General features: G+C 37.8%; 1 protein-coding gene across 5 annotated transcripts in view; it reads right to left on the reverse strand.

Annotated features, from left to right (window-relative positions):
• SH3GL2 (SH3 domain containing GRB2 like 2, endophilin A1) overlaps positions 1–27,890 on the reverse strand; it is a 190,792-nt gene that overhangs the window by 92,676 nt on the left and 70,226 nt on the right. The window lies entirely within an intron of this gene.

Consider the following 27,890-nt stretch of genomic DNA (forward strand, 5'->3'; position numbering starts at 1 on the left):
AGCTTTTCCTTTGCTTATTTCTGCCAAGAAGAAATCCAGACCCAACTCTCCACATAAAGGCCAACAGGACTGCAAAAGAGACTGTGATTATGTAACTGTCATCCGACCCACCACTACCATTGGAGTATCAAGACAGAAAGAGCTTTTTGCAGAGAAGGTCAGAGGACTCCAGGCAAGCACCCAGGGAGTTCAGATACCTCCTGGTTCCGAAAGTTTCCATCTGCAGGAGAACAGTGAGACCCAAGCAATCGCATTTCACTGAGGTAATGTGACAACAAAAACCTTATTTTTTATTGACTCACTGAAAACAATTCAGTTACTCCTTGTGTGTGCAGAGGAGAGGAGGTAGGTGAAGTTTGCAGCCTTTTAGAAATAAAGATCTCCAATATTTGCTGACACCTCAGGCATCTAATCTACTGTGTATCAAGCAGAAACAAGTTAATGGGGTCCCTGAATTCCTCTCCCAACCTTCACCATGTGCCAGTCATCCTCAGAAGGCAGAGGGGTTGCATTTCATTTTGAGAAAACGAAAACACCTTGGTAAGATACTGAGCTAAGAGATACTATTGAACATTCCAGAACTTTCACCCACTGAAGAAAGCCATTGGGGAAAAAAAAAAAAAAAAAAAAACAGCCAGGGAAGAGAATAGGGTGACATTTCTTATTAACGCTCCATCTTCTAATTATTTTCTTCCTCTGTATTCCCTCTAGTAGTTTTTGCAGTGCCTCTTTCCCCTGTAGTGATCTCTAGCTATTTTTCTATGTTTTCCTATTATTTATTCATTTTATAGTATTTTATAATTTTTATTGGATTTCCTTAAAATTCAACATCATGATTGCTGTGAAAAATACCACTGAAGTGCTGCCTCCCCTATTCCAGTATGTAACCCCTAATTTGCAAAAATTTTAGTAGGCTCTATGAGTGTGAAATTTGGTGTTTAACCCAATTATTTTAATATCTCAGAGCAACACCTTAGGGAAATCACCGTCCCCATTTTACTGGCACACAAAAATCTAGAAAAAAATACTCTCACTTTATCTAGAAGTGGATATTTTCATTTCCACCTATCACACACTTATAATATTTACACTCTCAAATATTTGCTGCTTCTTCTCCTGGCTTCAGCTCTACCCTCTCAGTTGACAGAAAGAAAAAAAGTGACATATTATAAGTTGAATTCTGAAGGCTAAATGATAGTCAATAGTGTTAAACTGGTGGAGATGTAGCGTGGCAAATACAGGGTTATGATATTTAAAAAAACAAAAAAACAAAACAGTTGCTTTTTAAAAAAGAGAAATCTCCCAGAGACAAAAAACTAATGTTTTCTTATTAGCATAAAAATAGGCAGTCAGCAACAGACTCTAGGTACATTCTAAGATCTGCTTCTGTCTTCAATTTCCTTACCAGGGTTTTTATTTTCTGAATAATATGAAAGTTTCCTTCTAGCAAAAAGACCTATTGCCAGTGAAAATCTTGAGAAAGAGTACGTGTAGGAAAAACTAGTGAAATAAAATCTAGCATATACTTCATATAAATTCAGATCACTAATAAGCTTCCTAACTTTCCATTATACATTCAACAATAAACTCTTCTACCAATAGAAATTAAATTATTACTATAAAAATTCCAGCCAAGATATAGGTAGTTAATATTATTCCAAATATACTAATGTTCAGAGCCTATCCTGAGAGCAAAATAAGACCCCTCTCCTATCAATAATTTTTCCATGCATTCCACTCAGTGCCTGTTTCTTTCACCCAGCAGGTAATGCATCAAGTTCTCGGTAACTTCAATTCCATTGTTGCAAAATAATTTTACCTAGAGAGAAAATTATAAATTTCCAGGGGGCAATTTTGCTGTCCTTTTATATGTGTGTGGGAAAACTCTTGTACAGAATGATGAAAATAAAAAGGAGTTTTTTTGTTTGTTTGTTTCTTTGAAGAGCCTTTACACTATTCACATGTGCCAAACAAAATAAAAACAAAAACATCTCTCTCCCCATTTCATACCGAAGCAATGGCGCACCTCCTAGAAAGCAGAAACAGAGCCACATTAGGAAAGTCAGCTATCTCTGACAAAGGGGCAAAGACAACACAATGGAGAAAAGAAGGTCCTTTCAACAAAGGATGATGAAACAACTGGACATCCACATGTAAAAACTGAATCTAAGTACAGACATTATCCCCTTCCCCAAAACTAATCAAAAAGAATAAGAGACCTGAATGTAAAACACAAAATGATCAAAGTCCTAGAAAATGATACAGGAGAAAACCTAGATGAACTTGAGTATGGTGATGATTTTTTTAGATACAATACCAAAGGCAAGATTAATGAAAGAATTGATTAGCTGAATTTCATTAAAATTAAAATTTTCTGCTTTACAAAAGATTTTTTCTTGTCAAGAAAATGAGAGACAAGCCACAGACTGGGAGAAAATGTTTGCAAAAGACACATCTGATAAATGACTGTAATCCAAAATATACAAGGAACTCTCAAAACTCAATAATAAGAAAACAAAAATCCTGATTAAAAAATGGGCCAAAGATGCTAACAGACACCTCACCAAAGAAGATATATAGATACCAAAAAAGCACATGAAAAGATGCTCCACATAATGTCATCAGGGAAATACAAATTAGAACATCAATGAGATACCACTACAAACCTATTAGAATGGTCCAAATCCAAAGCACTGACAACACTAAGTGCTGGATAGGTTAGAGCCCTACGAATCTCATTCATTGCTGGTGTTAGTGCAAAATGGTAAAGCGACTTTGGATGAGCTTGGCAGTTTCTGACAATATTAACCATACTCTTACCATACAATCTAGCAATGGCACTTGGTATTTACCCAAAGGAGGTGCTAACATGTTCACACAAAGACCTGCATACGAATGTTTACAGCAGCTTTATTCATAATTGCTCAAACTTGGAAGTGACCACGATGTCCTTCAGCAGGTACATCCAGACTGTAAAATATTCAGCAATAAAAAGAATAGAGCTAACAAGCCATGAAAAGACATGAAGGAAACTTCAATGCTTATTAGTAAATGACAGAAGCCAACTGGAAAAGGCTACATACTGTGTGATTCCAACTATATGACAATCTAGAAAAGGCAAAACTATGGAGACAATAAAAAGATTAGTGGTTGTGAAAGGTTGGGGTGGGGGGAGGATGGATGAATACACAGAGCACAGAGGATTTTTAGGACAGCGGAAACACTCTGTATGATGCCATAATTATCGATAAATGTCATTATACATTTGTCAAAACCAATAGGCTGTACACCACCAAGAGTGAACTGTAATGTAAACTATGGACTTTAGTGATTATAATGTGTTAATGTAGACTCATCCATGATAACAAGTGTACCCCTCTGATAGGAGATGCTGAACATGGGAGACGCTGTGGGGGGCAGGGCAGGGGACATATGGGAACCATCTGCACTTTTGGCTCAATTTTATTGTGAACCTAAAACTGCTCTAAAAAAATAAAGTCCATAGAAAAGGGAAAACATGTACAAAAATATACATTGAAAAATATGCCCTATCCATCTCTGCGTTTAACTGTCATACTTTTCCCCACCTAATATTTATAAGCAATCACAGTTTTTGGGTTATTGGCTATCCTCCCAAGTTTTCTTTAGGCAAAATAAGCAAATAAACATATCAGTATACACCACCCTGTTTTCTTACATAAAAGTTGTAATATGAGTGTTCTGAACCTTTCCTCTGTATCAAAATATAACAATCCGCCCTGCCTTTTACCACTGGCTCAGTACTCCATTATGGATGTACTATCGCTAATCTATCCCTATTCACATGCACTGATATGATCTCTTTAAAATACTTTGCCATTTCAAAAATGTAACTTTGCACATGTTACTTCACATATAAGTAAGTATGCCCCAGAAATAAATTCTCAGAAATTGATTGTGTTTGTAATTTTGATAAATATATCACAGGGCTATTTCTTCTGACGGATGAAATAAACAACTCTTCAGGATATACCCTCAAAGAATATCAAGCAGTTTATATGAAATATGTAGTACTTCTGTCAAAGGCATTTAAAATCATTAATTTTAAAGTCAAAATCAAATACTGACAGATAAAGAACAATGCTCCAGGGAAAAAAAAAAATCTCAGTAACAGTCAAGAACGAGGAAATCTACAATCCATTTTGTTACTGGCATAACACAAACTGTTTTTTTGTGTTTTTTTTAATAAAATGCCATCTATGTTAGTATAAAATCTGTAATTGCAAATCCTATCAATATTTGTCTGAAAGCAAGAACAGCAAATTATGGAGAAAGCAACTCAGTTCACTTACAAGTTTTTAAAAATCCAATCACATTTCATATGTTCAGTAAACTAAGTGCTTTTAGATTTACATGTAGGAATCATATGCAAATCAATTAAAGAACAAATGTTGTAAACTCTAAGGAAAGCCAATTATATAGGGACTCATTTATAGATTGTCCCAAAAAAGTTAGCAAGAAATTTACTAAGTCCTTACATTTTTCTAAGCAGTGTATTAATTACCAATTTTATGTTATCTGCTAAAAAATTCTAAATAGGTAAATAAAACACATCTTTCTAATGTTTTGATTGACAATGGCGGTACTGTTTTCTGACTGACAATGTAAAATACAAGTGGAGTTAGGGTTCGGAAGGAATAAAAGGGTCATTTAGTTCTTAAAGGGAAAAGTCAAACCTGTTTAAAAATCTGTAAAGCAACAACAAGGACAGGGAATACAGAACTGAAGAAATATCCAGACATAATTTCACTGGCAATGAGCATTAACAGTTCTATTCAATGGAGTTTAATTAAATAGTTCTATTCAATGGAGTGTATACAGGAAACAATATCATGCTGCAAAACTGCTAGGGAAGAAAGGGAACAGTATGGATCTTAGGCCACACCATAAAGAATTGTAAGGCATCTTCCTGGAACTCGCTTCTTCCCAGAACCGCCTCCTCTGATGCATAAGTTCCAAGAGGCCTAGTGACTTTGTTTCCTTCACTGCATATGCTCAGCTTCCAGAACAGTACTGAGCACACAGTAGGTGCTCAAGGTATAACTGCTGAACGAATAACTGAAATCTTCTTAGAGTAGTCAGGCTGCCTGTGAATACACACTAGCAATTCTTTCTCCAGACACATTACTCCACAGCCCCAAGTTATACTGCCGCATTCTTCTTCATCAGAGCTTCCACACACCAGTGCCCAGGTGGTGCACACAATCAATCGGAACAACGACAGCCAGCAGTTCAAAGTTTTGTCCCTATGTACTCAAATAAGGGTATTCATAAATCCTAGAAGGTAAAATTCCAAAGCTGATGTGTCAGGTACCTGGGAGGAAACTGGGGATGTGGGAACAGAAAATGCCTATTTTGACTTGCCTACACGAACAGCTTTTGATTTTGTCTTAAAGAAGGTAGACTATAAATAGACTCTTTAAGCTCTAGATCTATTTCACCACAAGTTGCCAGAAGAAGAAAACAGTTTTGTCATTAAATGAGACTAGAAGAAATGAGAGACGTGGCAAAGGAAAATGAAGTTTAGTTTCTTTGCTAAAGATACAAGAGAAGAAATGTCCTTTGTTTTAAAGGTTAAATTTGCCATCTCCCTACTTTGAGTAAAGAAACTGGTCCAGGAGAAATTAAGAACTGAGCCCCTAAGTTGGTAATAAGTAATTATTGCAATAAAGAAGTCATCTAGAAAAGGAATTAGCTGAACAGAATCCAGGGTCTTGCCACAAGCATAATTCCCTGCTTAAAAAAAAAAAAGCCATTATGTTCAACTGAACCAGCTTTTCATAATTAAAAAATTAATTTGAACCAACCTTGACTCTTATCAGTCATAAAAAGAATCTTAAAAGACAGAAATGGCTTTAACTACAGAGACTCTGTTAGTTCAAAGGCTCACAGAACGAAACGTTCTGTAAAACTTCTGGGTCCTAAGATTATGAAAAATAGGTTTTAAGGTTACTGCAACTCTAGAATGAGGGTACTTAGGGAAATTCTTCCCAAAGTAGAGAAAAGAAATGCACAGAAATGTTAGTCACTTAGCCACAGTTTCTTGGAAACTTAAAAAAAAAAAAGAAATAGTCCCTTCTTGGCAGATAAAATGAAAACAAAAATACCACTGCTACCAACATAAAAGCAGAAAATCTCGCACGTGGCACCTGCAGGGGCAGATGTGTCATAATCTGTAACACGTATGCTAAAGCTCTGGTGATGAACTACTGCGAAAGTCTCCACTCTGAAAAGTATGTCCCTTCCTTCATAGGAGGAGCTTATTTAAAAGCATATTTGCCACCACTGTGAGCAAGTGTGGGAGGCTAGGATGCAGATGTCTGTTTGCTGCTAGCTCATCACTATGCCTACAAGTCATTCAGGCAAAGCTCTACTAGGTGGATAACAGAGCTCGAGTGAAGCTTCATGAACACAGGTGTAGTGATCCACATGACACGGGACCATTTGTTTGCATAAGTTCTCCAAAGTCTTTGTATTTTATTCATCTAGGTGTCCCAAGTACATGGCACTGTGCCTGTCATTCTTAATACACGTGAAGGGTTAGGACAGGAAAGGGAGTCCATTTCACATTAGGCATGTTGTACATGAGGTCTGACAATTATGTTCGCGAACTTGATGCAATGATGTTGCTAACCTTTTTTTTTTTATATCAGAGGGATTATTCATTATGAATTTGTACCAACTGGACAAACAGTTAACCAAGTTTACTATTTGGAAATGCTGAAAAGGCTGCATGAAAAAGTTAGACGACCTGAACCTTTGGCCAACGATTCATGGCTCTTGCATCACGACAATGCACCAGCTCATATGGCACTGTCTGTGAGGGAGTTTTTAGCCAGAAAACACAGTTGTTGGAACACCTTCCCTACTCACCTGGTCTGGCCCCCACTGACTTCTTTCTTTACCTGAAGATATTGAAAGCAAGACATTTTGATGGCATTCAGGACATCAAGCGTAATAGGATGACAGCTCTGCTGGCCATTCCAGGAAAAGAGTTCCAAAATTACTTTGAAGGGTGGACTAGGCTCTGGCATCAGTGCGTAGCTTCCCAAGGGGAGTACTTGGAAGGTGACCATAGTGATATTCAGCAATGAGATGTGTAGCACTCTTTCTAGGATGAGTTTGCGAACCTAATTGTCTGACCTTGTACATTCACAGTGTTGAATTTCCTCCCCAGAAACGTGTCCTAATACCTGTTCTTGCTTCAGCAGGCCACAGGAGCTAGGTGCCTCATAACTACAGTTATTGGGTAAGATGAGATAGCATCCTACAGGATTTCTACAGTAGGACCTTAGCAAAAATGAAGAGTAATGTTTTCAATTCGAAAGAGGACATATGATGCAGGATAAACCAATATCAAGTCAAAAAGGTCAAATTCAAGCCAGCAGAAACATGGAAAAGTTCAGAATGGTGTATGGAGGTAAGGCCTGGATGGGTGCCCAAGCAAAGCAGATGTATCCAGCTTTTCTGTAGTGCCCGAGGCATACCACTAGGCTATGTTGAAAGCAGTCACATAACAGATGCAAAGCAGACACAAATATTTATCTCATAAATAGCTATTCAGCAGTAATTTCCTTTCAGGCACCGAGCTTGATACTGTGGGGTCACAGCGATAAATCAGAGATACACACTACTGCAGTGTAGCCATCGGAAGGGAAACAAGGTCTTAAACATACAGAACAATAATGCACAGCAGAGAATAATTTCTATGAGAGGCATAGAGAATGTGGTGGAAGCACTAAGTGAAAAGGAAGAAGGCAGGATCAGAATTCTTTCATTCACCCGATATGTACTCAGTGCCTACCTACTAGGTACCAAGGGCTGGCTACAGACGGAGAATAAACATGACCAACAACACCCCTGATACCATGTGACTGAAGTTCTAGTGGAATGGATGGAAAAGCTTAATGATAAATAAATGATTTCAAGAAAGACTGAGTACAATGAAGAAAAACAAGGCAGGTTTTCTGGTTATAAACTATAAGAGACACAATTTTATGGAGGATGGTCAGGAAAGGTCTTTCTAACAAGAGGGATATTTGCCAAAAGACCAGAATAAAACGTGAAGATCCACGGGGACAGAATTCCAGGCAGAGACAATGGCCAATGTAAGGATCTATGTCAAGAACAATCTTGACATGTTGAAGGAAAAGGAACAAGGCCACTGTACCTGGAGCAGCTCAGGGAGGGAAATGCTAAGACACAGAACTGAAGAGAGAAGGGGCCAGGTCACGCGGGGCCCTGTAGGCGGTGGTGAGAGTGTCCTAAAGGAGGGCCATGTGCACTGGGCTTCAAAATGTTTGTGTTTCCTGTTACTAATGCCTTACATTACGGTGGTCCATTTGTTATAATCAACGAACCAACATTGACGCATCATTAGTTTACATAATTTACTCAGATTTCCTTCCTTTTTTAACCAAGCGGCTTTTTGTCTTCCATGATCCCATCCAGGATACCATATTACCACTTTAGTTTTGATGTCCCCTTAGGCTCCTCTTCGCTGTAACTGTTTCTCAGACTTGTCTTTGGTTTTAATGACCTTGACAGGTTGGAGGCTTACTGATCTGGTATGTTGTAGGAGGGTCCTCCACTGAAATTTGTGTGATGTTTTTCTCATGATTTGACTAGTGTCTGGCTGTACCACAGAAGTAAAGTGCCATTTCCATCAGATCACATCCAGGGTGCATACTGTCATTATGATTTCTTAGTGTTGATGTGACACTGGATCGCCTGACTTGAGTAGTGTTTATCAGGTTTCTCCTTTCGCCCACATCCCCTTTGCATATTGTAGCCTCTGGCAGCAAGTCTCTGAGCAGCCCACACTTGAAGAGTGAGGACTTACGCTCCCTCTCCTTTTGGGCAGAGTACACAAATTATTTGGAATTCTTTTGTGTAGGATATTTGTCTCTCCCCCCACCCAATTATTAATTTATTCAATCATTTACTTATATCAGTATGGACTCATGAATATTCACTTAATTTGGGATATGATCTAATACTGTTTGGTTTTTTTTTGGCTCAAATTATTCCATGTTTGGCAATTGGGAGCTAGTTGAGTTGACTCCCGTGTCCCTCTAACATATTCTCATCAATATGTGTGTTTGTTTATTGGAGGAGAGGGTCAACACACCTCCTTACTTTCTGGCACTACAAAACTGTCCAGGCTCATCTTATATGTTTCTTGCCCTGGTCCTAGAATCAGCCACTTCTCTAAGGTCTTCAAAGTGTCCTGATTCCTCTTACTGGAGAATGGTTTTAGAAATCAGATCTGGGCACTAGAGGTACTCATGATCTCTGCTGCATTTTAACACTGGATCTTAGTGTCCTTTTTCTTCTGCTTATAAACAATGTATCTGGTCCTTCTGAGGAATATGCTACTTCTCCTCTTATAGCCAATATTCTCTTTTCACCCGATTTCCATCTCAAACTGCAGTTTGTCAACTGCTGACCAAAGCAAGCGATGTCAAATACTACATACAACAGGAACACGTTTTCCAAAGACAACTCTACTGGTTATAAAACTAGGAGAAAAATGCTAACATGTTGTGCTGCTGAGTCTCCTCATAAAAGTGAGCTTAATGGACAGAACTGGATACCCTTGGTACCACTTTCCATTAGGCAGACAGACAACTCATTAACATTACAACTTCAAACAGGTTCAGAGGCCTTTGAATTTTCCAAGTACATTGAGACTGGAAGAGATGAATTTAGGTGAATCCAGGTAGCGCAAGGCTAACACTCACACACTCAGAAAGCTGCTACTGCCACGCTGAATGGGCAACGCAGGCTCGGCCCCCATCTTTAAAAACATGTGTATATACATATATAGGGGTGTGTGTGTGTGTGTGTGTGTGTGTGTGTATACACATATATATATACACACATATACGTATATATGTATGTACATATATGCGTATATGTATGTAAATGTCTGCCTGGAAACGCAATGTGTCCTTCTTTGCCAGCCTTACGTGTGGGGAGTTGATTTAGTCTCGTCAGGAGCTGAGCCTAGGTTTGGGTTTTGCTGTTGCTATGGTTATCCTCTGCACATTGCAGGCTTCTTATGGCTTTAGCATGACCTTGTGCTTAAGGGGAGCTGGTTTGCCAGAAAGTTTGCCTCACTGTCTGTTCTACCCTCAATTTTAAGTCTTCCATTTGTGCCTACAGCTCTGAAAGCAAGACTTTCCTTAGATTTCTGTCTAGTTGGTTGTTCAGCAACTTAAATTCTCTAATGGATACAAGAAAAGTTGTGATTTTGTAAATTATATGTTTGGTATTTTTTTACTGTTGTATTGTAAGCAGAGGGACAATACTCTTTCCAACTTTTATATCCTAGCAGAAACCTGTTCTTATGAGGTTTTGTTGTTGTTGTTGTTTTATTATTAACATGAAAGGATCTGGAACTTGAAATACACAAATGCGCATATATCATGTCAACTTCCTAACTAAAACTATTTGGGAAGAGCTTGGGACTCAAGTTAAAATACTACCTCATAGAATTTACTCAAAGCAAATGGGTTTTACAAAGGAGGAACATACCTTATTTCCCATTTGATACCACATTTCTGTAACTCAGAGTCAGCAGACTTTCTGGTGACACATGCGTGTGTCACAGGAAAGCCTTAGTAGGTTTAGAAATGTGCTTGTATTTTTTCAGGTAAGTCGGAGAGGACAACACAATGGAAACAAAAAAGAGAACAAAAAAAGATAAGCACCAACTGGTAATATTACAAGCATGTTACTCACTGTTCCTAGACTACAGGCTTTCAATCCTGTACTGATTATGCTAAGAAATCTTTTCAGAAAAAAAATTTGTCTTTCTAAATTTCTCATCTTCACAGAGAACAAGTCAGAATATAAATGGGGTTCTTTAAGCACAAAAGAGCGACCGTGCTCACCCCTGGAGAAATCCCTGAATCCACAGGAATGACTGGGTAGCAAATGAGGAAGAAGGACCACGTCTCTGAATGCTTCTACTTGGGGACAGGCCTGTGACCCCGCTAGCAGCCCTGGTGCTGCAGTGGCTTCCATTAGTCTCTGGAGAAGGAACCAAGACAGATGAGTTAAGATATTTTACACGGAGGGTAAAAATGTCAATAAGAGAACCCAGGCGGTGGGGGAGGAGGGGGGGAGGGGGGGAAGGGAGGCAGAAATATTGAAAAAAAGGAAAAGAATAGAAAAAAAGGAAAAAAGGGAAAAAAAGGAAACTAGAGAAAAATGGAAAGCAAGTTGGGGATGCACCTGTTAATGGGACAGACCTTCTTAGCCACAAACCTCATTTACTTAATGAAGATGGCATCATCAATCTCATTTTCAGAGGACAAAACTGAGTTGTGTAGGAAATATCAGCTTCAGAGATGCACGCGTATGTATGAAGGAAGGAAATGGAGTGAGGTCTATGATATACTTTTCAAATTTTTGGCGAAAATAATTCTCCCCATTCTACATACTTCAATATTTTTATAGTAAATTTGGGTGGGGGAGAAATGAGAAAGAGCGAGAGAGAGAAAGGAAGAGATACCAGAGACTGAAATCAGGAACCGAGATTAACAGTAGGGATTGGTTATTCAGATATAACACAGGGCAGAGTGATCTGTGGAGTGTGCACAGCCCCTAAGCTAGGAAGCATTTCTCTCCCTTCTTCTAACCAAACCTTTTGCCTTCTCCCACGCTCCAGCTGCCTTTGTTATACACACACTCTGGAAAAAGCCATCCATGAAACAAATCCAACACACAAGCAAAAACTTGAGGAGTTTTACTGGGTTTTACTGGTCATCCATGAAGCAAATCTAATAGTCAAATAAAAGCCTTTGGGTTTTTAGGAGGGTATTACTGACAACAAATAACAGTACTAACCACAGCATGTCTATATCCTTAAAGCACCTTTATCAACGCTTCCCTCTCTTGTAGCAAAGAATTTTGAAGTTCTAGGGAAAAAAAAATAACCTCTATGTAACCTAAAGAACTCTGTAATTAGCTCATTCTTTTCAGATATAGGGCGGCATTACACAGATGCTTGTAATATTCTCATGCAGGTCTATTTCCTTAGCTTTAAAAGAGGTCCTCAAATTATGACTCAACTAAATTTGCAAGGCTGGGTGCTTGACATTTAGAATTCATTCCCGTTAGAAACAAGGTCACAAATGGTTGTTAAAAGCTTAAGTCTGCCAACAACAGCTTACAACTCACAATGCAACTGAACAGGAACTATTATTTTAGTTATCAGGTCATGGCACTATTTCTATCTCAGAAAAGATGTTCAGAGTGGTAGGTAGATAGCTGTGTATTATATTATTCTCTTACTTTTCTGTATATTTAAAATATTTGTTAATTTATAAAAGATAACTCACTCCATAGGTATTTAATGAAAACCTGCCAAATTCTTAAAAATATGCTCTGCACTATGAGGTATACTCTCCCTAAATGCAAGAAAAAGGTGACCTACTAAAGAAGTAAGACATACAACATTTAAAGCAGTTAAGATGAATACCACAGAAGTACTGCAAATAATGTACAAAAAGAACTCAAAACGTAGAGAAGCGAATCAGTTCCAATGAGGACCACTATGCTGATGGTTAAGAAAAGTCATCAATTCCTTCCATCCCTGTCCACTGTGACATGTCTCCTCCTACCATCCAGACTGGAAACTACTTCCCCATGCCTTGGATCCAGGCTGGCCTTCTGACTTACTTTGACCTAAAAATGTGAGGGAATTGCTACCATGTGACTTTTGGGCCTGCATCTTCTGCCCTCACTTTCTTGTAGCCCTGAGTTCATCTTGTGCAGAAGCCTGGACCAGTCCCCTTGTGGATGAGAGAGAGTCAGAGATAACAGTCACCTACAAACTGCCAGACATGTGAGTGAGTAGTACATTCTAGACCCTCCAGCTCCAGCTAAACCACCAGATGAAAGAAGACACATGAGGGAGCCCAGAAAAAACAAAAGAAGAAATATCCAGCAGAGCCCAAGCCTAATTATGAATCTATGATTTTCTAACAAAATCATGAACAAATAAAATGTTTGTTGTTTTAAGCCAGTAAGTTTTGGGGTGTTTGGGTACGCAACGATAGATACCCAAGACAAATACAAAGAATATGTCACCAATTCTCACTGGCACTAAGAAGAAAAGTCAAAAACACTCCCTGCTACCACTATGCAGTTAATTCTGGGTGTTTTCATAAGCAAACGCATAAATGAATTCATCATGAATTCAGGAGCCATACTATGCCACAGTGATACAAAGAGAAATAAGACAGAGACCCTGCATTCCAGGAACTTAGGGAGGAATTCAATAAAGTAGACAAGACTACCACAGAGATATACACAGGGTGCCCTATGGGGACCTCAGAGAAAGTCAACAGACATAATCCGAGATGGTAATGAGTATATGAGCAAGAGAAATAAAGGTATCCTAGAGGAGCCAGAGCAAAATTTTGAAAGCAAAAAAATTAAAAGGGGCACAAAGATAGGTATGAAAGAACAGCACAATCACAGGTGAAACATCATGGCGTTTTCAAGGAACTAAAAGCTGTTCTGAATTGCTGCATCCTAAAGTATGTGTGGAGAACAGCAAGACATCAAGCTAAAGAAGGAGACAAGAGATCACAGTGGACTATTAGGTCAAGCCAAGGAGTTTGGACTTTATCCTGTTGGTGATCAAACATCATCCATATATTTAAAGCGGGAGAGACGTGGTATGAATTGTGTTTCTAAAAAGACGATGGTTGCAGTATAGAAGATGAACTTGAGAGGGCTACGTCCAGGCACAGGAGAACCAGTCAATATCAAAGTGAGAGGCCCTAAGCGAAGAAGGGAAGAGAGGGTACATTTATCAGAGAGGACTCCTGAGACAGAACCGGAAGGCCATGGCAAATGGCTGGATATAGGAGCAATGGGAGAAATCAAAGAGCTCAGTAATATTCGCAGGTATCACCCCCAGATAGGACACAGCAGAGCAAGCACAGGCTTCTCTGGAGGGGCAGGTATGTAAGAGATAAATTCCTTGTAGGACATTTTGAGTTTGACCTATGAATGAAATAGTTAAGATGCCAAGTATGTATTAGAACACAAGTTTAAATTCTAAAGAAAGAGAATAAGGCTAGAGGCATGCATGTGGAAGTTTTATGTGTAAATACAAGAATTAGAATTACGACTACAGGTGAAATCAACCAGGGAAAGCTTCTAGAATGAAAAGAGTGATATCAAAGGGAGAATTACAAGTGAAAGTTATTGTAGGGTTTGATGAATGTAAGGCTTATCACTCTTTGCATCTTTTATAAAAACAGTCCCTCCATAGGTACCTCTGTTTTGAGGGAGATAGAGGGAGAGTCCAGCGCTCCGTGGCAGCTCATTCACCTCTCGATGGGCTGTCGCTCAGGATTCCCACATTCACTAAGTCAAAATTCAACAACTAAATGCTTATTTAAGTCCCACTCCTTTTCAAAATCCATGTACATGCCAGAGACTGTAGCTGGGCTCCTTTCTTAGAGAATTAGCCAACCTGTTCACTAGCCTGACCGTAATGAGCTCAGGTCAAGGAGCTTAGAATTCCGCTGACTATCACGGTGGTTTTACTTTCTGTTCAATAAATTATTTACAATTCGGACATCTTCACAGCAAGCTAGCAGTACAGGGATCTGATGTGCATTCAGTTGCTTGGAAACCAAGATTTCTCAAATTTTTCCTACTCTGCTCCCAATTTTAACTATTGCCAAACCAGAAATTTGTATCACCTTAACAACAACATAAGCAAATTCAATATCTACATTTTAAGCAACTTTAAATAACTATTTCACATGCAAGAGTAGATTTGTGTCAAAATAAAACATCAAGTTGTAGAAGTCAGTTTCTCATGAGGTCTCTTGTGACATACTAGGCTCTGGCATTAGTGAGTAGATACCCCTGGTCAGTTCTACCCTGACTTACATGGGATTAATCGATTGGCCTAGTTTCATTTCAGTCAAGATATAGTACAGTCTTTGATGAGGTAACAGTTATTATGAGGCAAGATAAATCCCTAAAGAAATGGTGTTTCAACCAAAGGCATTGTTATCTCAAGGCAACCAAGAGGTCATTATCAGTTATAACGGTCATTAGTAAGTTTGTGAAATTAAATTTCAGCTTGAACTCTCAGTTCCACTACAGTAAGTCAATTATGCACAAAAAAGAGGTACAGAACTGCCAAAGTAATTCAAAGGATCCTGGAGTCAAGGGCTTTTGTTTTTTAAATGTTGGATCTCAGGAAATATATATAAACTTTTCTTAAATAAAAGTTCTCAGCATGTAAAATAAAAAGCCTTGCACTGCCTAGAAAAGGAAGCCAAGAAATCTGATGAATAAATGAACGATTCAATAAATAGATGACTTAAAGATGCACTAGGCTATCTCCTTGCAGTGCTAAGATTTAAAGGTTTGTTACATATCTTGTCTCTTCAGCAGTACAGACCTGATGACATCTGTCCCATACAATCACGCAAATATAGTGTCAACCATAAGCTCTAACAATTTCCCTGACAGACTCCATAAGCCATTCCATTACTACGACTAGTGGTTCTCAAAGTGCAGTCCCAAACCAGCGGCATCAACATCACATGGAATTGTAGAAATGCAAAAATCTAGCCCCTTTCACACCTACTGAATCAGAATCTCTAAGGGTGGGACCCACTGGTCTGCATTTTAACAAGCCCTACAGGTATTCTGAAGCCCTATAAAATTAGAGAACCACTGATGTAGATAGAAGTGCCATTGTTTTGAGTAGGTAAGAGAAAAAGGCAACCTGATTCGGTAACTTTATTTTCCAAGCTAAACTGGACCAAAGAGTTGGAGTTGGGAAAACAAAGGAAATTCTACTTGATGACCCATTTACAATTTAATAAGCAGGATAAATTAGATAAAATCATGTCACTGACATAATTGTTTCTCCCCATCCAAACTAGAAAAAACACTGAAAAAGAAAAGTTACCAAGGAGTATTAGCCAAAGTTGTGAAAAAGGCTCTTTCATATCTTGTTGTAAGAATGAAAACTGATATATCCCTTATGAAGGGGAATTTGACAATATCTAACAAAATTACTGAAATGTTTTTAGACCTTACTAGTGAACAATCTTACTCCCAGGAATCTACCCTAAATATACACCTCCAACATTAGGAAAATATGTAAGCATATGAGTATCCACTACAACATTGTTTCTGATTGCAAAATACTAGAAACAACTTAAATGCTGACATTTAAAAAAACTGTCTGAATAAACTATGTGACATTCACACCTAGGATACTATACAGCTTTAAAGAGGAATGACAAGCTCTATGAGTTGATCTGTAATGATATCCAGAATATACTATATTGTTAAATGAAAAAAGCAAAGTTCAAAAATATATATTGTATGTAACCTGTCGTGTATGAAACAATGGAAAAAGAAAATATGCATGTATCAGCATATTTCTGCAAAAGAAATAAAAGCAGGATAAACCAGAAATTAAAGACACTAATTACCCTGTTTCCCCCAAAATAAGATCTAACCGAAAATAAGCACTAGCATGATTTTTCAGGATGACATCCCCTGAACATAAGCCCTCATACGTCTTTTGGAGCAAAAATTAATATAAGATCTGGTCTTATTTTCGGGGAAACATGGTATCTATAGGTACCAGGAACTAGGATGGGAACAGCGAATTGGAGTCATGACATTTCTGGGTACATTTTTCACTTTTGAAACCATATTAATGGTTTATCAAACCGTATTTATGCAAAGCAAACCAAGAACTGAAAATTCCCTGATCCAATTTCCACATTACAATTGCCTTGATTTGTTTTCATCGACACATTTCTGGATTCTAATGTGTTAAGAGAGACTGTAACAGGAAGCCCACTTTACTAACATATTCAGGGGAATTCATTTTTAACCAAAAGAGATTAGAAAAACAATTTCAGTGTTTTTCTTTTCAATTAAAGTTTATTGGGGTGACAACTGTTAGTAAAGTTACATCGATTTCAGGTGTACAATTCTGTAATACATCATCTATAAATCACATTGCGTGTTCTCCCCAGAGTCAGTTCTCCTTCCATCACCATATATTTGGTCCCCTTTACCCTCCTCTACCACCTCCCTCCCCCCTTACCCTCTGGTAACCACTAAATTATTGTCTGTGTCTATGAGTTTTTATTTCTCATTTGCAATTTCAGTGTTTTAATCAGAGATTTAAGCCTAATAGCACTCTCAACAGCTGTTCCTTTAGCATCTGGCAAATTCATTTCATCATGTTCAATGAAAGTTTTTTAGTATGAATACAGTGAAGCTGACACTAAAGACTACTTCCAAAGGATAAATACATATTTTTAAAAGACAACAACATATCTGTTTCATTATTTTTCTCCCTTAGCATTCTTTCATTTAAACCTGACACTGGTGGTGACCATAACCAAGAGATGGTGACTGTAGGAATCTTTCTCTCATACCTGAAAACAGAAGTTCATTTCACTAATGAGTATTTAATTCATGTAATTCCAATAGCTATTTTTTAGCTTTGATTTATTATTATTACTAATTTTTTTTTTTTTTTTGCATTATTTCATTTTCTAACTCAAGCTCATCCACTGGCAGCAACTTCACTTTAATTACAGATCCATTAACAATTAGTCTGCAGTGCTGAGGCATGGATTAAATCATCCCACAGTAGATTTGCACCAGCCTTCACACCTCTGATGGATCATTCCCCAGAATCTTTAATAAGAATATAATTAACAAGTAACTATGAAATGTCTGACTACAGTCACTGAACAACAACAAATCTATTATTCAGAACCCTGAGTGATCATGTTTTTTTTCATACCAGAATAAATTCCTACTTCTTTGATTCACAAACTTCGCTAAATGCCAGATTCATCTTTTGTAACATGAATCAGAGACTATATGTTAAAACTGAAGTCTAACAGAAACAGAAACCATAATGTGCAAACCAGTGGAGGGGAAATAATGAAAAAGAAAATTTAACCCACATAATAAATAAGGGGTAAACAGAAAAAGAAAAAAAAAAGAATTAGTACACAGTAAATAAGCAAAAGAAAATTGAAAATAGAAAAAAAAACTATGAAGAAAATAAATCTCATTGTAACAGTCATCAAGTTCTATAGTAAAATCACTAGGTAAAAAAGATCAATTCTTAATTTTGTGTGTGTGTGTTTTTTAATTCCATCAATATGCTATTTAGAAGAGAAACATCTAAAATATAGTGGTGCTGCCCTGCTATTATTACTAAATACTGATCTTTCAAAGATCACATTTTATGTATCTTTTGTGAGTGACACCAATAGATGCTTAGCTGTGACCTCTTTCTCTTACATTAGAATATATCCTCCCCAAGAGGTTTATTTAAAAACAATTTGGCTAAAGAAGAGAAATCATATAATTTTACATGTGCTACCGTAGAAAGTGAAAACATGTTAATTCTATGTGCTAACATACCAAAAGAGAGCACCAAATATTTGAGTCCATGTCTGAGAGTTACTAAAAACTAGAGGCCTAATCTACCCAACTCCTTTTATAAAGAAGAAATTGGAGGTTCTCGTATTTAGGCTTGCTCAATAACCATGAGGGATTCAAATGCATGATAGTATTTCTATAAGAGAGCTAATGGTGTCTGACTCAGATATTAGATTCATGGGAAGCCACAGGGTAAGAGCACTTCCCTAGTATGGAGCCAAATATTCTCCCCATGTGATAGAGAGGGGCAATCAACTGTTTTCCATTAAGCAGCTCTGCAAACATCTTAACACTTAATATCAAACATGCATTAACTCTTTCCTCTAAGCAATGCCATGCTCACTACTATGGGCACTCCAGGCAAGGCACAGGATAAAAAATCATCTCATCATGGGAACTACAACAGCCCCTTCTCAGCAACTGACAGAACTACTAAATTAAAAATTAGCAGAGCTACAGAAGAACTGAACAATACATCAGTCAACAACACGATCTAATTGACACTTATAGAACACACCACATAAAAACAACATACTACAAATTTTTATCAAGGGCCCATGGAATATTCACCAAGATACAAGTCCATCATATCTGAGGTCATAAAACAAACCTCAACTAATTTAAAAGAACGGAAATACAGAGTATATTCTCCAATAATAATGGTATCAAACTAGAAATCAGTAGCTGACAGACAACAAAACAATCATGTAACCATCTCAACATACTTCGCAGAAAAATACTGTAACACATTTTACACTTAATTTACATTATGTTACCTATGCAACAAGGTCATAAGCATTAAGTGTTAAAGCCAAAATTTTTATTCAGGAATACCTGACTCCAAAGTCTATAGTTTGCACTAGACTGTGCTACCTCTCAACAGAGCTTCCAATCCAGTAGTTTCCTAAACTTTTGATCACACCATCACTTAAATGCTTAAAAAAAAAAAAAAAAAGCCTGTACAGCAGTTCCTCAAATAACATTGTTTCATTCAATGTCATTTGGTTATAACATCGATGAGATGCCACAGGAACTTAACTCTTTTGTTTATACTAATTAGCCAGTGGTAAAATTTGATTCATTATTGATTGTTTCATTTGAAGTCACAGAACCTACTGATGCCCTGAAGCCATTAGGTTAGGACTCGCTGTACTCCAAATGCATATATTTCACTTTTATTCATGTGTTATCACCCTTCTATATAAATCAACACACACAAAAATAGAGATTCTAAAACGATGCTTGTCTAAATATACATGGATACAAGTCCTAATGTTTTCTTTATGTAACACAGTGATGGTCATGATTCTCCTTGAGTGGAGCAATCCATCAAAAGCCCTAGCTCTTTCTTTATCTGCTCTTAAGAGATTTCCTTCCCATCTTTGCTTGTGAAGTTTGTTTTTCAAGCCCAAATTTCAGCACTGCACATATATCCTTGCTCCATTATGGGCTACTGCTCCATTCTACAAAGATATCTTCCATCCTGAGCCTGTCATCCATCATATGACTGTCACTCCCAGATTCACATAAACTGTTACATTAAAGCACCTGCCCTGGACAGCTTCATCCAAACAAAAAACAAAAATTTCAACAACACAGGATTTAGTTCTTCAGCTGACCAGATTGGTATTGCCAAAAACTTGGAACAATCTTTTTCAGCCACTTTCTAATTCACCTCATTTTTCTTACAATCCATATGTCTCCATTTTATTTATAGAATATCACACAAGTTTTTCAAACACCCTGTGGAAGTTTAAATGTCGTATATACCACTTTCCAGACAAGTTCACCACTGGAAGTAACCCTGAGAATCAGCTAGTCCAAACCCTCCAGTTTCCCTGGGAAACCACTGAGACTCAGAGAAGTCAAGTGGTTTTCTAAGGTCACCCAGTTAACAGAGGCCCCCTGGCTCATAGCCTAAGGAGTACAACCAGCCAGCGATGCAGGTGCAAGGCTGCCAGATTGTCTCATTTCTGAAACTCAGATCTCTTCTCACACTTAAATATTGGTTACTGTGTCCAATTTAACAGTGTCCTGGCCAAACAATTATGCCCAAATGGCAGGCCGACTTAAGGCATGTCAGGCAATTTCCGGGCACCTCCTCATTAAGTTCTTCCCACAACCAGGGTTTTAATGGATGAGGCACCTCCTATAACTCAAACAGATTAAATGAACTTGCCCACATGGCTAACAAGCGGTAGAGTCATAATTCAAGCCTGTTTACTTAACGCCTTCACTATCTTGCCTCACTTAATCTTTATAACCACCCTCACAGGCAGTTATCATTAGCGATGTTTACAGATTGGGGAGTAAGTCACAGAGACTAGTAGACTCTGACCTGAAGTCATATCAAGAACCCAGATTTATGAAAATTAGAATACTTCTGTCTTCCGAGTCTTAATGGGGAGGAAGCACTCTCAAGCAGCGAGTCCCAAACTAGTAGTAACATATATTTTTGACTTCCGACTGCTTTTTGTTGAGCTTGAAGGTCATCACTGAGATTTCTGTGCCTCTAATGTGATACAATTTCAGCTTTCATCTAACACATAAATAACACTAATTTTCAACTATATCTGATGAAATAATCAGTAAATCCTGAGAATAAACTCATTACTGTGTTTTACCACCAGTTTCTAACTTGGATTCCAGAGGAAATGTAAACACAGTATCCTCTGTTACAAGCACTCAGAGTTCTCCCCCTGAATCTAAATGATAGAGCCCAGAGGTCAACCATTGTGTTTTCTTAACCTGCACTCATGCATGAACATCTCTCCAGCCAGAGGGATATGAGAGAATATGCCGGTGTGAAAACAATCCCACATACCCCACGTATTCCAAGGGCTGACATTCCAGGTACACCTTCTATGTCGCTGTCCCCATACATACCTACAAGGTAACGCAGGGATGATTTTGCTGGCCCCTATCCTAGAGCTGCAGCTCTACTGCTCATCCTGCACTGGGACTTCTCCCAGGACCAAAGAGAACGAAAGAATTGTCTGACTGAGGGATTGAGACAAGGAAGGACTTTTCTTTATAATTTAGAATCTCCATGTAAATATAGGGAGGGATCTTTGTGGTCATTTAGATTCTCCCCACCTCCCTTTTCCCATCCTCCCCCACTCTATATTCTCCTAATTCCCTAGGAAGTATCACTAGTGAGAAGATTTCCATCACCTTTTTTCCTTTTCCAATTAAAAGTCACTTGAGTTTTCATTCAGCTCCATTTTTGCTCAGAGGAGGATAATTTCATAATTGAGTTCCTGTTTAATCAGTTACCCCTCCAGAGACATTGCATTTTAAGCAGGGACTCTCCACGATGGAAAAGACTTAATTCAAAGGATTCATTTCTCATGGTAGATTTTCGGTACCTTGGAAAGGGAAGAGGTAGTGATCTTGACGGAGAACTTGGCGGACTTCAGCCACGTTTCTCCTCCATAGTTTCTAATAGCCCCCTCCCCATAAACACACAACAAAGTTCTTACTATGCAAACGCAGCAGTAAGCCACATTTAAATAGACATGAAGTTCAATTAAAAAAAATTGCTATAGGGATATCTCAAAATGTTCTTGAATGATTTAAATGAGATTATGTATTAAAACGCCTAGCACTATGGCTAGCATACATAGTAAATATTTAATAATCAACATTATTTGTTACTTCTTTTATTAATTGTTATTATAAATCTATTTTCTTTCACATATTCCATTTAATAATACAGTGAAATTCAGATGAAATAAGATTTTTTGTTAGGCATCCCAAAGGGGAAGGAAATTAAAATATGTCACCAGAAGAAATGAAATGAAGAAGTAGCATTATAATTCACCAGTAAAAGAGATAAGGTATCAGAACTGGCAACCCAGCTGGCTATAGCCATCTAAACAAACTACATCTGGATTTTACTTCTTTCAGGGGAAAAAGTTTCCTAGAGGAAAATGATACCAACACGAGATCCAAAACCAACACGTACATCTGACAAGAAAAAGAAAGTTTTCTTTTTATAGGTGGCCATGCATCTGAAGGGATGGTAGCAGACACTCCAGACTGGGGATTTTTATTAACAATTTATCAATGACTATCAAAAGGGCAGCATTTAAATCACTGTTCATTAAACCAACTTGCTACAGCCAGAGGAGAGTATATGATCTAAAAAGTGGCGTTTCCAAACAACTTGGCCTCAAGTGTGAGATAACACAGAGCACGTACCCACCTCTTACGCTCCTACCTGGGGTTAGTTAATTCAATCTGGATGCTCATCTATAACAGGCGTCCCACAACATACAATTTTTATTAAGCCATTAAAATCACATGGAATTTTAATGTTGAGAGCACTGCAAAATAACTGTGCTGAAAATCTTCCACCAGAATCCCAGAGAGGTAGAGGCAATCTCTTTTGCTACAAGAATAATATTTAAAACAATAGCCCACTTTTACTGCGTGCTAAACACCGTGTTAAGGGCTTTACATAGTTTAACTCATTTAATCCTTGAAATTACCTTATGTCAAGCAACTATCATTACCTCCCTTTTACGCATGATAACTCCAGAGCATAAGGGGTTAAGTATGACAACTCGCCCAGTCACAAGGTAAGTGCCAAGAAGGGTAACAGTTAGCATGGACACGCTGCCTCCTCACTTACCAAGTTCATTCAGGCACACGATCCCTTCTGGTCCTAACTGCCTTATGACGCAGGCATTTTGATGTCTGTCCCTAATTCTCAGATGGAGAAACAGACAGAGAGGTAAGTAACTTGCCCCAAAGCACAGGTTATTAGAGGGGCTGACCTCAGAATCCAAGTCACCCAGAGCAGCCTACCGGTGTTGCTTGTATGATCGCCTGCTGCCAACACCAGAGATCTCACCTCTATGTGGTGTGACATAAGGGGAACACAGAGGACCATCTCTTCTCCTGCCCCCAATGCTACAACTGGTCATTTGTGCATAGCTTTAGCACAGTGTTTACTACAGTATATTAAAATGGCCTGTTCATGGATCTCTTTCTCTTACTAGACAAGAAGCTCCCGGTAGGCAAGATTATGCGTTGTTCATTACCCAACATACTTTCTCAATATAAAGTACCTGCCAACTAGTAGGTAATAAAAAAAAAAGTTAGACTGAAATACTAATTCAGTGTGTGTAAGTTTATTAAATCACATTTCCCTTTGAGGTGGATGACTGAACAGTACTTCATGACCATCCCCTAGAAACAGTCACATTTTATTTATCATTTTTAAAATTTTTATAAATCTGTAGTACCAGAGAGTACTTTTCTTCAGCTTTGTTTCAATTACATACCATTTAATGATTTTTTTGAAAGTCATTAAATAAAACCAGTGTTTCAATTTTCATCAAAAGTAAACCAAAAAAGCACAATTTCTTTTTTAAAACCGATTTTCCTCACCCAAACTTGTCAGGTAATCACATATATATTTTAAGCAAACAGGAGAATATCCACTGAAAAGCATAAGAGATGTTTAAGCATGTTCCTCAAGAGATCTGAATGTAATTTAAACAGCTATCACGAGCAGTTGTTTCTTCTTTGCAAACATAAGAGTATGAACAGAATTCAGTTTAAACTATCAATCACACACATATGCTTTAACAATTTATTATTTATTGTTGAGTACTTGTGATGCAAATGCAACAGATAATTTTCCCTAATGTACTACAGGCAAGACTATCCATGTGACTTGCAATCTACAAAGCAATGGCATGGCATTTATTTTTCTAAATTACGATATTCTCAATATGTGGATTCAGTCAAAACACTCAACTTTTAACCAACTATTTTAAAAGGCCAGACTCCACTGATGTCATGATATATTAATCAGTTAATTCTCTGAAAAATATTACATATTAAAAAATATTTAAATTTACTCTACTATATCAATCCATGCGTAACTTTCTTAGTACAAATCTGTCCATAAAAATAACTGAAAACACTCCAATAGAAATGATTGAGACAATATTGTGTACAGATCCACCAACATAATTTATGTAGAAAAGAAAGAAGTTTAGTGTTGCCTAAATAGCAAATAGATAAATGATTATTGGAAAACCAATTAAGGACTGAATTCTAAACTAGTCTAGCTCTTGGAGTCCAAAAGTAGTGAAACCTGCCTCTCAGTAAAGTAGCCCCCAAATAACTTTATTTAAAGAGCTGAGGGAGAGGAAGAAAGAATGACTTTGCATTCTTCCTCACATTCCTTCTCCAACCCCTCATCCCGCTTTTTTCACTTGAACTCCTCGAATTTTCTCTTTCAAGTATCATCAGGTGAGCTTTTATCATGTGTTCTATTTTTGAACAAAGAAAAATCCCAGCAACTCTGAGCTCAGTTGGCACTGTATTACCAGCAGGAACCAACATTTCTTAAGAGCAAATGGGTTAACGACCATAAAAGTCATGCGACTAAGCTTCTGGGAGGAACACAAGCCCTGTTTGTGCAAAGAACATATGTTTTAAGCTTATCTTTGAGATATTTTCCATTTTTTTGTCTGAAGCCAGAATTAGGTCACAGATTTTCCCAATCTACCATTAAGATATGATACAAGCATACTTCATGTAGGGAACAAATCTTCACACAATTAGGATTAGAATTAGTTTCCTTTGTACTAAGTTCACTTGCCCATGAAATTAAGGCTAAATTTGCCCACGGAATTAGTGGCTTTGAGGTAACATTAAAGTACAGCTATAATATTTTTATCGCTTCTGAAATTAAGCTGAGCTAATAACTAACTTATAAGTGTATCTGCAGGTACTCCAAACCAATTTAAATTTTTATATTTTGAATATGGACACTTTTAGCCCTGGTCAAAGCATGCATATATTTTTTATGTGGCATCTAAACCAAAACTGTATCAGAATAAAAGCATATTACAAGAAACCAGCACACAGATATGGCAGAGGAAAGAGATTATTTATACATGCCCATACTTCATTCCAAAAAATTTTCAGGGCACTGAAATGGAAAACAAAGAGACGAGCCAACCTCAAATCCATGGTGACTTTAAATGTGCCAGATTCACCTTTACGAGTCCTTTTCTTCCGAATCAAGAAAGGCAGGTCTCTGTGCAGAGGCAAACTGGACCCCCCTCTACCCTCTTCTTGGGACACAACAGGCTGGGAATGACTTAAGGCCGTGGCTCTGGCGGAAGGCAAGTGCTCAGGGATGGTGTGATGACCTCAGAGATCAGGTCTGACCACACTGATCGGCTACGTTCAATGTGCTCAGAAACCAGTGTCAGGGCTAGAAGAGCAGAGGAGGCAGATCCAGAACATGAGACAGCAAGTAGATCAGCAGGTACAAAAAAATGAAGACACCGCCATTTCATTTTTAACTCGTATGTTTAAATAAATACTATTTGTTTTTTTTAAAATGGCTTTAAGTACTTAGGGTGTAATATAAAACATATTTCCCCATAAATCACTTTTGAAAATTGACTACTCAGATGCAGCTTACAAGGTACATAAATCAATCCATTATATGAAACATATTGTGAAATATTAAGTATTGCTGTCGTGTGTTTTATTAGAATGGACCCAGTTCATTTCACCGCTTGCCCAGTTGCATGATCAGGGAGGCAGAGTCAGAAAATGCAGTAAAACACTGCATTTCCCTGTTACAGAACTGAACTGAGGGAGAAGGAGGGAAAAGTCTGCATGCGTTCCTCGTTGTCATCCTTCTACTGCTATTTGAGAAAGGAAGTCCTATGCAAATTTAGGAAGAGGATACAATCAAACAGCATCCACCGTGTTTCCCCAAAAATAAGACCGAGCTGCACAATCAGCTCTAATGCGTCTTTTGGAGCAAAAATTAATATAAGACCTGGTATTATTTTACTATAGTATAAGACCGTGTCTTACATAAGAGCGGGTATAATATAATATAATATAACATAGTATAGTATAGTATAGTATAGTATAATATAATATAACATAATATAATACCAAGTCTTATATTAATTTTTGCTCCGAAAGACGCATTAGAGTTGATTGTCCGGCTAGGTCTTATTTTCAGGGAAACACGGTACCTACTAATTTTATAATAAATTACAACCTTCTGACCTACTGGATTGAGACTTCTTTTTCCCTTTGCAGCTTTCCACTCATGGACCTGGCTTCAAACCTTCTAGGAGTCCAAAGCCTTCCCACGCAAAAGGAAAATGCATGCTGAGCCAGTTCCTCTCTTCATCACATCTCTCTGCTGGAGAATTTTTCACAGAATGGCAAAAAACTGTTTGATCTATGGACATCTCTGCAGAACACTGAACCATTCATGGTTTCTTCCGGGATCGATTTAATCCCACTGGAGAGCCCCTTTCACATCCTCCCGAGCGCAGCCTGTCTTTGTCATTAAAAGTAGCAATTAAATAGAAAATATCCACATGCTACCACACCCGGTAATTTTTTTTTTTTTTTTACTATTACCTCGTTTTCTCTATTTATTATACTCTAAAAGTACTCTTCCAGTAGGATATTATACTTTTGTCACACCCATCAGTATACTATTTTTTGTTCACACTAGCTATTGGTTAATGCAGTCAGTGGTGATGAAACTCATTTTTTACCTACAGCTTCATTTTCAAAACTTGTTCTTTCTAAATGTTTTCTTATTTTTCTCTTATGAGATTCTTAGACATGATATACCTTATTTTTATCATTAAATTGTTTTCATTCCGAGCCCTAATTTACACCTTTGGACTAGCCGTAAGACAGAATACTGGCTCGGGGTCACAGCTCTCCTACCAAAACCCTCCGTTGCCTAGCCAAAAGGCAAGGTTAGTATATACTGCTACGTTTTCAATTACTACTTATCCACTCATTGCGATAACATGCTTCACAGTACACAGAGGAAAATACTCAACAGTCCCCTTCTTTCTTGCAGAGCAGTTACTCGGGAAATAGCACAGAAATCCATAGGAGAAATAAATTATAATCACCATAGTAAAGAGAGATTATGAATGATATCTGAACAAAGATACTGAGAAAAGACGATTAATTCTTTAGCTCGGCAGCAGGGGTGGGAGGGTGGCAGAAGGGAGCTGCCAGAGAGGTGTTATTTTTCCATCCTGGTTTTCTTCCTTTGGGAACAGGATTCTCATCTGATTCTCCATGTCTTGCCCTCCCACAGCCCACCAGCTCCCTGCTTGCTTGACACATTCTAGCAGCTAGTTGCTAATTAGAGTCAAGGAAAAGTCAAAGCTTAAAATATGGAATAAATAATGACAGAAGCCGGCCTGGCTTTGTAAATACATGACACAACTACTTTTCTCAGTGTTAAAAGAAATCTTTATTCATATGTGGGAGATAAAACTGAAGGTAACAAAGGAACAAGACAAACAGACAAAGAAACAAAAACTCATAGATACAGGTAA

This window comes from Rhinolophus sinicus, linkage group LG04 (genome assembly GCF_036562045.2).
Source record: "Rhinolophus sinicus isolate RSC01 linkage group LG04, ASM3656204v1, whole genome shotgun sequence".
Classification (NCBI taxonomy): Eukaryota; Metazoa; Chordata; class Mammalia; order Chiroptera; family Rhinolophidae; genus Rhinolophus; species Rhinolophus sinicus.